Genomic DNA, 15,762 nt, shown 5'->3' with positions numbered 1-15,762 from the left:
GGAACACTGTGTTTCTCCAGGGCCCATCAGCTTCAAGTCGTTGTCCTTCAATCTAGTTGTGGAGGGTGCAGCTCACTGGACCATGTGGGAATCGAACCAGCAACTCTGCTCTTCAGAGCTCGTGCTCTAACCAACTGAGCTATCCGGCCACCCCAACAAAATCATTTTTTTAAAGGTAGAGACAAATCAAGATTTCTGGTCAAGATGACAGAGTGGGTAAACATTGTGCTTGCTGCCTTTCATGACCACATGAAAATTACAACTCAAGTATAGAACAACTATCATTGAGAATTGTCTAAAGTCTAGCTGAACCAAAGGCCTACCTTTAAGGATATACAGAAGAGCCACCTGGAGACTAGTAAGAGGATCAGAGATGCCAAACAGGCTGCACCCACACCTGTATGTGACCATTAAAAATTGGGAGGGATATCTCAGCTGCAGACGCCCCCCTTGGAAAACCGAGGGGATCCCAGCCCCACACCAGGCTTCCCCGCCCAGGGTTCCAGTGCTGGGAGAGGAGTCCCCATTTCTTCTGGCTGTGAAAACCCACAGAGGTTGTGGCTGAGTGAAACGGAGGATGGCTAGAGTTCCAGACAATCCTTTTAAAGGGCCCATGCATGGACTTACTCGCTGACAGACTCACTCACTTTGAGTTCCAGCCTTGAGGCAGCAGCTTGAAAGGCACCAGGAACATACAGGGAGAAATTAAGTGGTCTGGCTTCAAAATGGGTGCTAGAAGAGCAGCTTTTCAGTAGACAGAAATGCTGGTAGAGTCCACTGATTTTTGTTAAGCTCTTCCCCTTTACTGCATGCAGACACCGGCAGCCACCATATCTGAGTTTCCATCAACCTGGCTAACACTGTTTGTTCACCCCACCATGGTGATTCCCTGAGACCTTGCCCCACACAATTTGCAGACCCACCCACCCAAGCCACTCCCAGTGGCTTTTCCATACAAACGATCTGTCTTGGATCATGCTGTGGAATTTTGTAAAACCTCTCAAAGTTTCACAAAACACATAAGCAGCATTTGGCATCAATGTATCCCTTACCTTCTGCTGAGCAACTTCAAGCCCAGCACTGGTGGCAGCTGACCTAGGACCATGGTTAAGTGGTCCTAGAAGTGCACCTCGAAGACCAGTGCAAGTGCCAGCCATCTGTGGATTGCTTTGTGGCTCACGCCAGGTGGCCCTGGGCAGGGTACAGGTAGCGACTGAAGTTGGCCTGTGATGGGAACCCCCAAGGAGGCCCCGGAGCTGGCATACCCAATGGCCAGCTTCAGACAGAGCTGGAGCATCACCCAGCTATCTCCAAAAATGACACACCTAAAGGGTAGACTGGGCAGGCACCTGAGCCCAGCACAATAGCTCCTCCACTGTAGTCACAACCAGTCCTCACAACCAATCAGCCCAAGGGTCAATCCCTCCTACTGATATGAAAACAACAACCAAGGCTCAAGTACAATAAGAGGACACACACAACCCACACAAAAGACACACTTGGAGCACTCAGATCAGTTGACCAAGAAGACTACACCACTGGGCCCCACAGGACACCTACTACATAAGACCACTCTACTAAGACTGGAAGATGTAGAAACAAATACAGAGAGGAAGCCACAATGAGGAAACAAAGAAACATGTCCCAAATAAAAGAAAAGGAGAAAACTCCAGAAAAACAACTAAACAAAATGGAGGCAACCAACCCACCAGAGACTGAGTTTAAAACACTGGTTATAAGAAAGCTTAAGGAACTTAGTGAGAATTTCAACAAAGAGATAGGAAACACAAAAATGAAGATAGAAACCATTAAAAAAGTCAGAAATGAAAGAATACAATAACCAAAATGAAGAATATACTAGAAGGAATCAACAACAGATAAGATGAAGCAGAGGATCAAATCAGTGATTTGGAAGACAAGGTAGTAAAAAACACTGAATCAGAACAGCAAAAAGAAAAAAGAATCCAAAAAAATAAGAACAGTTTAAGGGGCCTCTGGGACAGCATCAGGCATACCAACATTTGCATCATAGGGGTATCAGAAAGATAAGAGAAGGAGCAAAGAATTGAAAATGTAGTTGAAGAAATATTGATGGAATACTTTTCTAACCTGGTGAAGGAAATAGACATATACGCCCAGGAAGGGCAGAGAGATCCAAACAAGATGAATCCAAAGAGGACCACAGCAAGACACATTATAATTAAATGCCTAATGTTACAGACAAAGAGAGAATCTTCAAAGCAACTAGAGAAAAGCAGTTAGTTACCTACAAGAGAGCTCCCATAAGACTATCAGTTGACTTTTCAACAGAAACTTTGCAGAACAGAAGGGATTGTTACAAAATATTCAAAGTGATAAAAAGCAAGGACTTACAACCAAGATTACTCTACTAAGCAAGTTTCTCATTTAGATTCCCAGGACACATAAAAAGCTTCCCAGACAAGAAAAAACTAAAGGAGTTCATCACCACCAAACCAGTAATATAGGAGTCTTAGAGGGAATTCTTTAAGATGAAAAAATAAAAAATATCAAATATATTAATAATAAAATGTCAGTAATTACATATCAATCAATAATTACTTTAAATGTAAATAAATGGATTAAGTAATCAAGAGATAGGATTGCTATAGATAAGAAAATAAGCCTCTTACATGTGCTGCCTACAAGAGACTCACTTCAGATTGAAAGATACTTACAGATATAAAGTAAAGGGATGGAAAAAAGATATTTCATGAAAATGGAAACAAACAAGAAGCTTAGGTAGCTATACTTATACTGGACAAAATCAACTTTAAAACAAAGTTATAATAAGAGACAAAGAAAGACCCAGTAATCCAACTTATGAGTATTTATTAGAAGAAATCCAAATGCTACTTTGAGAGGATGTGTGCACCCATAAGTTCATTGCACCATTGTTTACAGTGGCCAAGATGTGGAGGCAGTCCATTGATGAATAAATGGATAAAAAGTAGGTGGAACATTTGTTAAGAAATTACCAGGGGATTCAGATGTCATAGGAATGGCGGCAGCGAGGCAGACTTTTTGAGTTCTCCTCTGGAGCTTACCACAAATTGAACATCTATAACCCATCAAAGGACTCTGCTCATCACACACAACAGCTAAGAGACTCCTATGAGGATTATTTGAAGGTGGGCTAATTGGGTGAGCAGGGGAAGAGGGAAGGGAGCGGAGTGGAGAAGCGGCTGCGGAGACACAGGGGGTCCCAGGATGGAACAGAGACCACAAGAGACAGGAGGTGGTCTATTTCCCTGCGTCCCACATCTGACCTCTCCTACTGAGGGAGCAGCATATCCAGCATTTGAGGCAGTGACCTCAGCTGAGACCTCCAGCTGGGCCGTAGGTTGGACAAAGGACATAAACTGCATACCTGGGCCCCTCCCCCTACTCTCCCAGTACTACCCCCGCCCTTCTAGAGACTTAAAACTGGCCCCTGAACTGAGGAGTAGTGTCAGATTGCAGAGGAGCCATAGTGCTCAGGCTCTGGGAAGACCAGTGTGCAGCTCGACCCAGGGAAGAGGCTGGAAAGAGTGTGATACTACTGGACTGGGAGAGAGAAGACTCCTCACCCCTAACCCCCACCCTTTCTGGCCTGCCTAGGGCGGGGCAAATACAACTGCAGAGACACTCCCAAGGATCAGCAATAGGCAGCAGACGCAGCTCGGGGCTTTCAGCAGCTCAGAAATCTCCTGCCCGCCACATACACACACACACACACACACACACACACACACACACGGAAGAAGTGCCCTAAGACTCAGGAGACCTGGGCACAGGTCTGGTGGTGGTACTCTCAGTGTGCATATGTGCAGGCAAGAACAGAAACTGCACTGGCTTTGTAAAAACTACCATCCAGACCCCTCAGCCCCACTCATCTAAATCTTCAGTCCCAAGGTAACTCTGGGCACCAGGTGACCGGCTCTGCCTGCACAATATGCAGAGGACTCTTTGGTACAGCAAAGGACAACCTGGAGATCACTTGGTGGGCATAAGCCAAGACTGGCACTGCTTTTTTTGTTTTGTTTTGTTTTTATATTTTTGATGTTTTTGCCTGTGTTGAGTGGTGGTTATCGGTTGTTTTCACATATGAATGTATTTGGTTTTTTCTTTGTTGATGTTGTTGTTGTGCTTGGTGATTTACTTTGTTTTGAAATTGCCCTAAACCAGGGCCCAGCTCAAGAGGCACAAGATTCAACACACCCAGAGGCCAACTCCAGACCAAACCAGAGTACTACCAGAGTACTACCTACAAATGACACACCCAGGGAGGATTTTTCTACAGACACAAGAGCCCATAGAGGCCAAACCTCATTTAAGTAGTCAACCCTCACGCAGCAGAACATACACTGTGGGCAGAGTCAAGTCTCACAACTAGTCAGCCTAGGAGTCAATCCCACCTACTCACAAGCTAAAAGCAATTAAACATCAACTTTAACAGGACAATATACACAACACAAGAGTCACCTTTGGAGCACATGCAGAAGAGAAGAAGGAAGTGATGCAAGTCAAATATAAAGGACACATACTACATAAGATAACCCAGCAAGAACTAAGAACTCTAGGGGATCTACCTAATACATCGAAGCAAACACAGAGAGTCAGCCAGAATGGGGAAACAAAGAAACATGTCCCAAATAAAAGAACAGAAGAAACCTCCTGAATTGGAACAAAATGAAATAGAGGTAACCAACCTATCAGAGACAGAGTTTAGAACACTGATGATAAGAATGTTTAAGGAGCTTAGTGATGAAATAAAAAAGGATAGAGAAATCATAATGAACAACCAGTTAGAACTAAAGAATACAATAACTGAAATAAAGAACACACTTGAAGGAATTACCAGCAGGTTAGATGAAGCAGAGGATTGAATCAGCGACTTAGAAGACAAGTTAGCAGAGATCACCCAACTAGAACAACAAAAAGAAAAAAGAATAAAAAACAATGAAAATGGTTAAAGAGATCTCTGGGATAACATCAAGCGCAATAACATGGGCATCATAGGAATACCAGAAGGTGAAGAGAGGAAGCAAGGGATCAAGAACATATTTGAAGTAATAATGTCTGAAAACTTCCCTAACCTGGTGAAGGAAACTGACATACAAGCCCAGGAAGTGCAGAGCGTTCCAACCAGGATAAACACAAACAGGTCCACACCAAGACACATTATAGTTAAAATGGCAAAGGTTAAAGACAAAGAGAGAATCCTAAAAGCAGCAAGAGAAAGACAATGGGTTACATACAAGGGAACTCCTATAAGACTATCAAATGACTTTTCTACAGAAACATTGCAGGCCAGGAAGGAGTGGCAGGAGATAATCAAAGTGATGGAAGACAAAGGCCTACAACCTAGATTGCTTTATCCAGCAAGGCTATCATTTAAAGTTGAAGGAGAGATAAAGAGCTTCCCAGAAAAGAATAAGTGAAAGGAATTTATTACCACCAAGCCAGCATTGCAACAAATATTAAAAGGGCTTCTGTAAACAGAAGATGAAAACAATCTAACTACAAATATAAAAAAAATGGCAGTAACTATGTACTATCAATAATCACTTTAAATGTAAATGGATTAAATGCTCCAATCAAATTCATAGGGTGGCTGAGTGGATAAGAACGCAGGACCTTGTATATGTTGTATACAAGAGACTCACTTCAGACCAAAAGACACACACAGGCTGAAAGTGAAGGGTTGGAGTAAGATATGTCATACAAATGGATATGAGAAAAAAACTGGAGTTGCAATACTTAGAGCTGATAAATGAATTTAGCAAAGTAGCAGGATATAAAGTTAATATTCAGAAACCAGTTGCATTTGTATATACCAATACTAAAATATCAGAAGGAGAAATTAAGAAAATAATTCCATTTACAATTGCTTCAAAGGCTATGAAATACCTGGGAATAAATTTAACCAAAGAAGTAAAAGATCTGTACTCAGAAAATTATAAGACACTGAAGAGAGAAATTAAAGAAGATACAAATAGATGGAAACATTACCATGTTCATGGATAGGAAGAATTAATATAGCTAAAATGTCCATACTGCCTAAGGCAATATACATATTCAATGCAATTCCCATCAAATTACCAAGGATGTTTTTCACAGAAATAGAACATATAATCCTAAAATTTATATGGAACCATAAAAGACCCCAGATTGCCTCGGCAATCTTTATATGGAACCATAAAAGAAAATTTATTTGGAACCATAAAAGACCCCAGATTGCCTCCGCAATCTTGAGAAATAAGACCAAAGTGGGAGGTATAAAAATACCTGATATCAAATTATACTACAAGCCTACAGTAATCAAAACAGCATGGTACTGACATAAAAACAGACACATAGATCAATGGAACAGAATAGAGAGCCCAGAAATAAATCCATGCCTATATGGTCATTTAATCTATGATAATGGAAGCAAGAATTTACCGTGGGGCATAGACAGTCTATTCAATAAATGGTACTGTGAAACCTGGACAGACACATGCAAAAAAATGAGACTTGACCACCGCCTTACACCATATACAAGAATAAATTCAAAATGGCTTAAAGACTTAAATGTAAGATCTGAAACCATAAAATTCCTAGAAGAAAATATAGGAAGAAACTTTACAGATATTACCTGGAGTAAGATTTTTACTGATATATCCCCTTGGGCAAGGGAAACAAGAGAAAAAATAAACACGTGGGATTACATCAAACTGAAAAGTTTTTTTCACAGCAAAGGAAACCATCTATAAAACAAAAAGGGATCCTACTGAATGGGAGAAGATGTTTGCCAGTGATATATCTGGATATATCTGATAAGGGGTTAATATCTTAAATTTATTAAAAATTCACTTAACTCAATTCCAAAAAAACAAACAACCCAATTAAAAAATGGGCAGAGGACATGAAGAGACATTTTTCTAAAAAGGACATACAGATGGCAAACAGACATATGAAGAAATGCTCAACCTCACTAACCATTAAAGAAATGCAAATAAAAACCACAATGAGATACCACCTCACCCCAGTCAAGATGGCTATCATCAATAAATCAACAAACAAGTGCTGGTGAGGATGTGGAGAAAAGGGAAGGCTTGTGCACTGTTGGTGGGATTGCAGATTGGTGCAGCCATTGTGGAAGACAGTATGGATGTATCTCAAAAATCTGAAAACGGAACTACCCTATGACCCAGAAATTCCACTCCTAGGTATCTATCCGGAGTAATCCAAAACTCTAATTCAAAAATCTTTATGCACTCCTATGTTTATTGCAGCACTATGCACAATAGCCAAGACATAGAAACAACCGAAATGCCCATCGGTAGATGACTGGATTAAGAAACTGTGGTACATGAGGGATATAAATGATAAACGTCTAAGTTTAAAAAAAAAAGAAAAAAAAAAAAGAAACTGTGGTACATTTATACAATGGAGTGTTACGCAGCCATAAAGAAGAAAGAAATCTTACCATTTGCAACAACGTGGATGGACCTAGAGAACATTATGTTAAGTGAAATAAATCAGACAGAGAAGGACAAATACCATATGATCTCACTTATATGTGGAATCTAAAGAAAAGAATAAATGAATGAACTAATTAGAAACAGTCTCAGAGACATAGAGGGAAAACTGAGGGTTGCTAGATGGGAGGGGGGTGGGGATAAGGGGGAAGGTGAGGGGATTAGAAAGCACAGTCAGTAACCACAAGACGGCCACGGGGTTACGAAAGTCATTTTGGGAAATGTAATCAATAATGTTGTAAAGATTCTGTAGGGTATCTGATGGACACTTGTCTCGTTAGGGAGACCATCTCAGGGAAGATGTGTTGCCACACAGCAGCCTACCCATCTGTCTCCTTGTACCTGCCCTTAAAGAAAGGAGAGTCTGTGAGATGGATCCTTTCAAGGACTTTGCTTTACCTTTGTGCTTGCACCTTATGTCTCCCCCTGTTTGGCCCCAGAAAGATGGCTGGTCAGCCAATGACAAGTAAGATTCCCCATGGTGGGGGACAACTCAAGCCAGGTGCAGTCGAGTGGGGACAAACAGGAGAACCCATGGGGTTTATAGAGGTGGGCATAGCCCCCCACCTTCCCTCAGCTAAGGAGAGCCTCTGCCTCTGTGGCTGCATTCCTTCCCACAACCTGCATGGAAGAGATTCAATTATGTGCTCTCCATCTATTCATATGCATAAAGGTTTTTTCCCTTGAGGAAGTACATATGTCCTGAGACTCATGGTTCAGCTGCCTGCAGGCAAAGGTGATTGGCTTGAATCAGTTTCCTATTATAGTGTATGGAATTCACAGATCTTGAGATGACAAGCTTTATCTCCTTTACTTCCCCACCTAACTAATAAAAACTTTGCATAGGTAGGCGGATTTGGGGCCCAGTCCCTGAGGCTGCAGCCCCTTGGCCCCGATTCACTCTATTCACGGCTACTGTCTTTTCTTAACCCTGGGCAGCCCTCCTCACTCCCCACAACCCTCGTCGCACATGGGACTGGACAAAAATGTAGATGCCTGATCACTGCACTGTACACCTGAAGATGAAGCTGAACAATAGTGAATGTCAACTACAATTTTATATATATATATGATTACAAGAAGCGGAATACAGCATTAGGAATAGAGACAGTGGAAACGTAATGACTCTGTGCGATGTCAGAGGGATAGTGGATGGGGGGAGGGGGGTTGACACTGTGTGAGGGATATAAATGATAAATGTCTAACTATTACTTTGTTTAGTGTGCCTGAAACTAATAAAAAAAAAATATATATATATATATAAAACCCTTCGTAGCATGCAGACTATACAATAAAAGGTGCTGGGCTAAATCTGGCTCACGATCTATAGTTTACTGCCTTGGTCCAGTGTCCAGCAGTGTATTTCTGTAGCAGGAAATGGGAAGAACGCTGCCATTGAATACTGGTACAGCAGAGAAATCTACGGAAACTACCTTTTATGTATTGCACACCTGAAACCTATGTAATTTCACTTGAGACTTATGTAAATTTACCATTGTCACCCCAATAAATTTAATTAAAATAAAATAATAAAAAATCAAATTAAAAAAAAAATAAAAGAGTAGGTGGTACATATATACAGTGGAATATTGCTCAGCCATGGAAGGAAGTGGGTTCTTGCCATCTGTGGCAGCACGGATGGACCTAGAGGGTATTGTGCTGAGTGGAATATGTCAGAAAGACAAAACAGATGCAATATAATTTCGCTTATATGTGGAATCTAAAGAACAAAATAAACAAAGAAAACAGAAACAAACTCATAAATACAGAGAACATTTTGATGGTTGCCAGATGAAAGGGGTGTATGTGGTGGCAGGGGCTGAGTGAAAAAGTGGAAAGGGTTAAGAAGTTCCAATTGGTTGTTACAAAGTAGTCACGAGGATGCAGGCTACAGCATAAGGAATATAATCAATAACATTGTAATAACTATGTACCGTGTCAGATGGGTACTAGATTTACCAAGGTAAACATTTTGTAATTTATACAAATGTCTAATCACTATGCTGTACATGTGAAACTAATATAATATTGCATGTTAACTGTAATTGAAAAATAAAGAATTATTTTTTTAAAATTTTAATATTAAGTTTTCCTCAAAAAAATCTTTGGTAAAATTGAATTCCATCAATGTTCTATATTTTTTCTGTGGTTTCCATCACCCAAGAGGCTTAAGTATCCCAGTCTGAAAAGCACTACAATATTAGCACCTACTATAATATTGTTCATGGCATTTTGGCAATAAATCTGCTGCACAGATGATTCCACACTTGACTGAGGTCCTCTTGGCACCTCAGGAACCAGAATTCCTTGGATGGTGTCCAGAAGAGGACATGCCCTATGCAGAAATTCCATTCCACAGTCACAGTTACTTAAGCCTTCTCTGCAGCCCTTTCTCTTTACACATACTCCCATCACCCATGATACCCCAGCCTGACTCCTTCTTGACTCTTGAAGGACTAACTGGTTTAGGGAAATTTATGACTAGTTGAATTTTCCCAGAATTTCTCATGCTTTTGCTCCCTTTAGTTTTTCTGCTCCATAATTGGTTGTGGGTAGTGGAGCCATAGAAGGGGGCAGGGCAGGGGAAGGGTGAACCGTAGAGTCAGAACAGAGATTTCCATGAGAGGTAAGAGCAGTCTCTGAAATCTTTGACTTGAAGACCACCCAGGCTTGATAGCTTCTACCTACTGCACTGAGCCCCTTGAACCATGCACATATTTCTACTCTCCAGAGCCTTACCCTCAGGAGCAGAATTAACATTTGTTTATGATTAGGACCAGGCTGCTGAATGCAGAAAGTACTCTAGTAAACTTTGACTGTAGCCCTTCTGTTTCTAACTGATCCAGGGAAGAGCTTCTTGTGTATTTCCCTTTGTGTGTGCATGTTTCTCAGATACTTGGTGACAATTGAAGGAGCAAAATTCATGACTGCCTCTTTGTGTGTAACAGAGGAATTAGGGGTAAACTGATGATTCTTTCTTGATCTTTCTTCCATTCTCAGGCTTGTTTTGATTACCAGCAAAGGGACTGTTGGATTGCAAAATAGGATATCAGAAGAGTATGTAATCTTTCCTCATTTGATTCCAAATGGTAGAGGTTGGGGAGTGCTGGGTATAGATGACATAGGTGAAGCAGATTAGCCTGGTATGGCTAATTGTTGAAGTGGGGTGTTGGGGACATGGGGTTTCGTTACACTACTCCTCCTTTTTTTAGGTTGGAATTTCCCATAAGAGATTTTTAAGAAATCCCTGCCCTCATGGAGCTGATATTGCTTTTTTTTAAAAAAGAGGCTGTGTGAGAGAATTGGCACACAGCAGGATGCACGGTGCTTGTGCCCAGTCTTCTTTTCTATTCTCTGCTCTAGCCTTTGATGACCAGACCTTCACTATCACTTCTTTGCAGAGGGCTCCCTGGCCGGGCTCTCACCTTCACCTCTGTGCCAACTCTTGCCAATGTAGCTCTCTTCTCCTGCACTCAGGAGGAGGAGGAGGAGAAGTGTGAGGAGGTCAGAATCGCTGGTTCTCTCCTACAGGATCATCTCTGCAGTCAGGAAGCAAGGCCAGTTCTGAGCGGAGAGGAGCCACTATTCCCCACGAGACTAACGCCTGAGAACCAGAATCTGAAGTAAAACTTAAACATACAGATTTCCAGGGCCCACTCCAGATGTAATGAATCAGCCTTGGGGTGAGGGAAATAAGAATGTCATTTTTATAAGTTCCTCTGTGACTCTGCTGCACTGCCAGATGTGGGAATCACAGAACCAGGCCAGCACTTAGCATCAAGTTGCGTGGCTGCTAGTCTGTCCTAGAAGATTTCAGCTCTAAAAGTTTGGTTCAAACTGGTATTCCACCTGGGACCTCTATTGCCTTACTGTCAATTGTGATGGTGCCTGGAGATCAGTATTTCCTTAACCATTCTGTTTGCTCATTAGTCTTCACTGTCTGTTAGCAATCTTGTCCCAGTGGGCAGCTCTGGTTCTGCCTGGCTGCCCTTTCCTGATTTATGTAACGAAGTATCCAAATTCAAGCTAAAACACCAGTGACCATCCTCTCTTCATCAAGGTGCTCTTTAGTTTACTCAAACTCAACATAAATGAATTCAATGAGTTCTCTCCCAACCAGCTCCCTCTCCTGACTTTTATGTTTCTTTCTAGTGTAGAACCATAATTCTTCTTGTCATTCTGTCTTGAAATCAACATTATGATTGACTTCTCTCTATCCCTTCTAATCCGCCATGCTCCTCTCCAACCAATCACCAAATCTCATCACTCTATTAAAAAATTTGCACTTGTCATCTGTTCCTTCTAAGCACACGGCCTCTGTCCCAGCTCAACCCTCTGTACCTCTCACATGGAACACAGGATGCCTTAAAGGTGACCTTTCCAGCTTCAGTTGGTCCCAGTGTCCTTCTCTACTTCCACCGCTTCCAACTCACCCCTTTCCCTTAAGGTGTTCACAAGTAAATACGACCAATCTTCATAAAGAATATGTTGCTCTCCAGATCAAAAACCTTTAATAGCTTCTTTTGTTGACTGAATAAAGCCTAGACTTTTTTTTTCAGTGATTTGACCCAACTCCACCCTGTTAAGCTTACATCCACCCACAAGTTTTTATGCTCCCACAAAACATTACTACTCATGGATCCTTGTGACGGGCCAGCCGTCACGAGTCGATGGGTTCCCGAATGGGGGAGTGGGAATGAATAAAAGACACTCTCACATATGATGGCGATCGCGGAACTTCAGTGATCCTGAAGACACTAAGTTTATTTTACTGCACCCATATAAGCAGTTTGAGCACGTGCAAGTATGTATTAACATAACAAATGTAAATTCTTTAGCTTTCACATAGAGGATACAAAATTCACCGAAACTCACAAGTAATTATCTTATCAATTGCCCTGATAGGCATCAGCCTTCTGTGTCTGGGAACTGGCCGCTCCCACCAAATTCCTCAGCAGCTTACAAGCTCAAGCTCCCCTCAGGTGCAGGAAGAGATAATTGCCTCAGGGGGAGGAAACAGGTAGCATAAACTGAGCCATTCTGCAAAGCTCAGAGTTTCCTGTAACCATGGCTCCCCACAGATCCTTAAGAATTGCTCCCATCCCTAGCCTGTGAGCCTCTGCCTTGCCATTTCTTCCATCTGGACTTCCACCCCCTTTGTACTCATGCATTGAAATGTCACCCATCTTTCAAGGCCCCAACTCAAGTCACCCTCTCGATGAAGACCTCTGTGATCACTCTAGCCAGATGGGACCTTGTGCTCCTGACCCTCAAGACAAGTATACTTTTCTTATGACATTTCTCATGCACTGTTCTTATTGAGGTTACTTGATTACATGTCACAGCTCTCTTACTAGACCATTTGTGGTTTAGGATGTGATTCTTTACTCTTTTTAGTCTCCACTGTGTCTAACCTAATGCTTTGCACAAAGAAGCAGTTCAAAAACTCTTAAGTGTTGACAGACTGAATAAATGAAGAAATTAATAATAGATTATATTGAGGTTGAGGAAGACTGATTCAGTTGGTATGCTCATTATTAAATATTCAATATTAAATATTAGAATATTTCCATTCTGGTTAAGTTTGGCAGATACTGCCCTGGGCCCCTAGTTGCCCACAGCTGCCAGGGAGCTTCTTCTGAGAGCCACTGAACCCTCTGCATGACCCAGCAACTAAAGAGGTGATACTGGACACAGCTAAAGGCTTCCAGAATTAGTTGATATTGCACAGTAATTTTAAATATCACCCATGGGGAGAAACAACATTATAATCAAAGAAGTTTATTGAAATTGACTTTTAGACCTGATTCTGTGTTCCCCTGGGCACAGGAAAAACTGGTTCCTGTGCACCTTAGAATAGGAATGCTCTAGTGGATAGAGGGTCATTAACGTTTGTGTGATGACTAGTGAAGCGTATCTATTAGTAATAATAATAATTATCAACATTGGACAAAACACTTTTACTAATCTAATCTAATTTCCACAAGAACTCTTGGAAGCAACTATTATTATCTCATTTTACAAGTGGATAGATAACGCTGAGGACTAGATAAACACGGGGTTTCTACAGGGCTAACACACGCTGTCTGAGTCCATAGAGCTTCCCACTGCTTCATATTGCTGCACTATCAGACAACAGTGATGCTGTGCCCATTGAAAGAAGGAAGGAAGGAAGGCAGGGAGGGAGGGAGGGAGGGAGGGAGGGAGGGAGGGAGGGAGGGAGGGAGGGAGGAAGAAAGAGAAAGAAAGAGAGAGAGAGAGAGAGAGAGAAAGAAAGAAAGAAAAAAAGGGAAAAAGAGAAAGGGAGACATGAAGGGCAGCAGATGGAGAGCTAAGTGACACCAGGCAGGAAGCTATGCGCTAGCAGGAGAGCTAGAGACAGGGAAGGAGGGAGACAGGGGAGGAGAAAGAAAAAATAAAAAACAAGGGAAAGAGAGAGAGAACTTGTAAGCAGAAACACTTTGAGGCCTTCCTAAGCCTTTTGGAGGCCCTACACCACATCATATTAAGCATATTAAAATATACCCAATCTCTAACTTTTTTTTACTAAAAAATAAATAAATAAATATTACAATATCTTTTATAATTTTACTTCTGAAATTGCCCTGATAGGCATCAGCCTTCTGTGTCTGGGAACTGGCCGCTCCCACCAAATTCCTCAGCAGCTTACAAGCTCAAGCTCCCCTCAGGTGCAGGAAGAGATAATTGCCTCAGGGGGAGGAAACAGGTAGCATAAACTGAGCCATTCTGCAAAGCTCAGAGTTTCCTGTAACCATGGCTCCCCACAGATCCTTAAGAATTGCTCCCATCCCTAGCCTGTGAGCCTCTGCCTTGCCATTTCTTCCATCTGGACTTCCACCCCCTTTGTACTCATGCATTGAAATGTCACCCATCTTTCAAGGCCCCAACTCAAGTCACCCTCTCGATGAAGACCTCTGTGATCACTCTAGCCAGATGGGACCTTGTGCTCCTGACCCTCAAGACAAGTATACTTTTCTTATGACATTTCTCATGCACTGTTCTTATTGAGGTTACTTGATTACATGTCACAGCTCTCTTACTAGACCATTTGTGGTTTAGGATGTGATTCTTTACTCTTTTTAGTCTCCACTGTGTCTAACCTAATGCTTTGCACAAAGAAGCAGTTCAAAAACTCTTAAGTGTTGACAGACTGAATAAATGAAGAAATTAATAATAGATTATATTGAGGTTGAGGAAGACTGATTCAGTTGGTATGCTCATTATTAAATATTCAATATTAAATATTAGAATATTTCCATTCTGGTTAAGTTTGGCAGATACTGCCCTGGGCCCCTAGTTGCCCACAGCTGCCAGGGAGCTTCTTCTGAGAGCCACTGAACCCTCTGCATGACCCAGCAACTAAAGAGGTGATACTGGACACAGCTAAAGGCTTCCAGAATTAGTTGATATTGCACAGTAATTTTAAATATCACCCATGGGGAGAAACAACATTATAATCAAAGAAGTTTATTGAAATTGACTTTTAGACCTGATTCTGTGTTCACCTGGGCACAGGAAAAACTGGTTCCTGTGCACCTTAGAATAGGAATGCTCTAGTGGATAGAGGGTCATTAACGTTTGTGTGATGACTAGTGAAGCGTATCTATTAGTAATAATAATAATTATCAACATTGGACAAAACACTTTTACTAATCTAATCTAATTTCCACAAGAACTCTTGGAAGCAACTATTATTATCTCATTTTACAAGTGGATAGATAACGCTGAGGACTAGATAAACACGGGGTTTCTACAGGGCTAACACACGCTGTCTGAGTCCATAGAGCTTCCCACTGCTTCATATTGCTGCACTATCAGACAACAGTGATGCTGTGCCCATTGAAAGAAGGAAGGAAGGCAGGGAGGGAGGGAGGGAGGGAGGGAGGGAGGGAGGGAGGGAGGGAGGGAGGGAGGAAGAAAGAGAAAGAAAGAGAGAGAGAGAGAGAGAGAAAGAAAGAAAGAAAAAAAGGGAAAAAGAGAAAGGGAGACATGAAGGGCAGCAGATGGAGAGCTAAGTGACACCAGGCAGGAAGCTATGCGCGTAGCAGGAGAGCTAGAGAGAGGGAAGGAGGGAGACAGGGGAGGAGGAAGAAAAAATGAAAAACAAGGGAAAGAGAGAGAGAACTTGTAAGCAGAAACACTTTGAGGCCTTCCTAAGCCTTTTGGAGGCCCTACACCACATCATATTAAGCATATTAAAATATACCCAATCTCTAAC

This window comes from Rhinolophus sinicus, linkage group LG16 (genome assembly GCF_036562045.2).
Source record: "Rhinolophus sinicus isolate RSC01 linkage group LG16, ASM3656204v1, whole genome shotgun sequence".
Classification (NCBI taxonomy): Eukaryota; Metazoa; Chordata; class Mammalia; order Chiroptera; family Rhinolophidae; genus Rhinolophus; species Rhinolophus sinicus.
The sequence above is the reverse complement of the archived record's forward strand: the minus strand, read 5'-3'. Positions refer to the sequence as shown.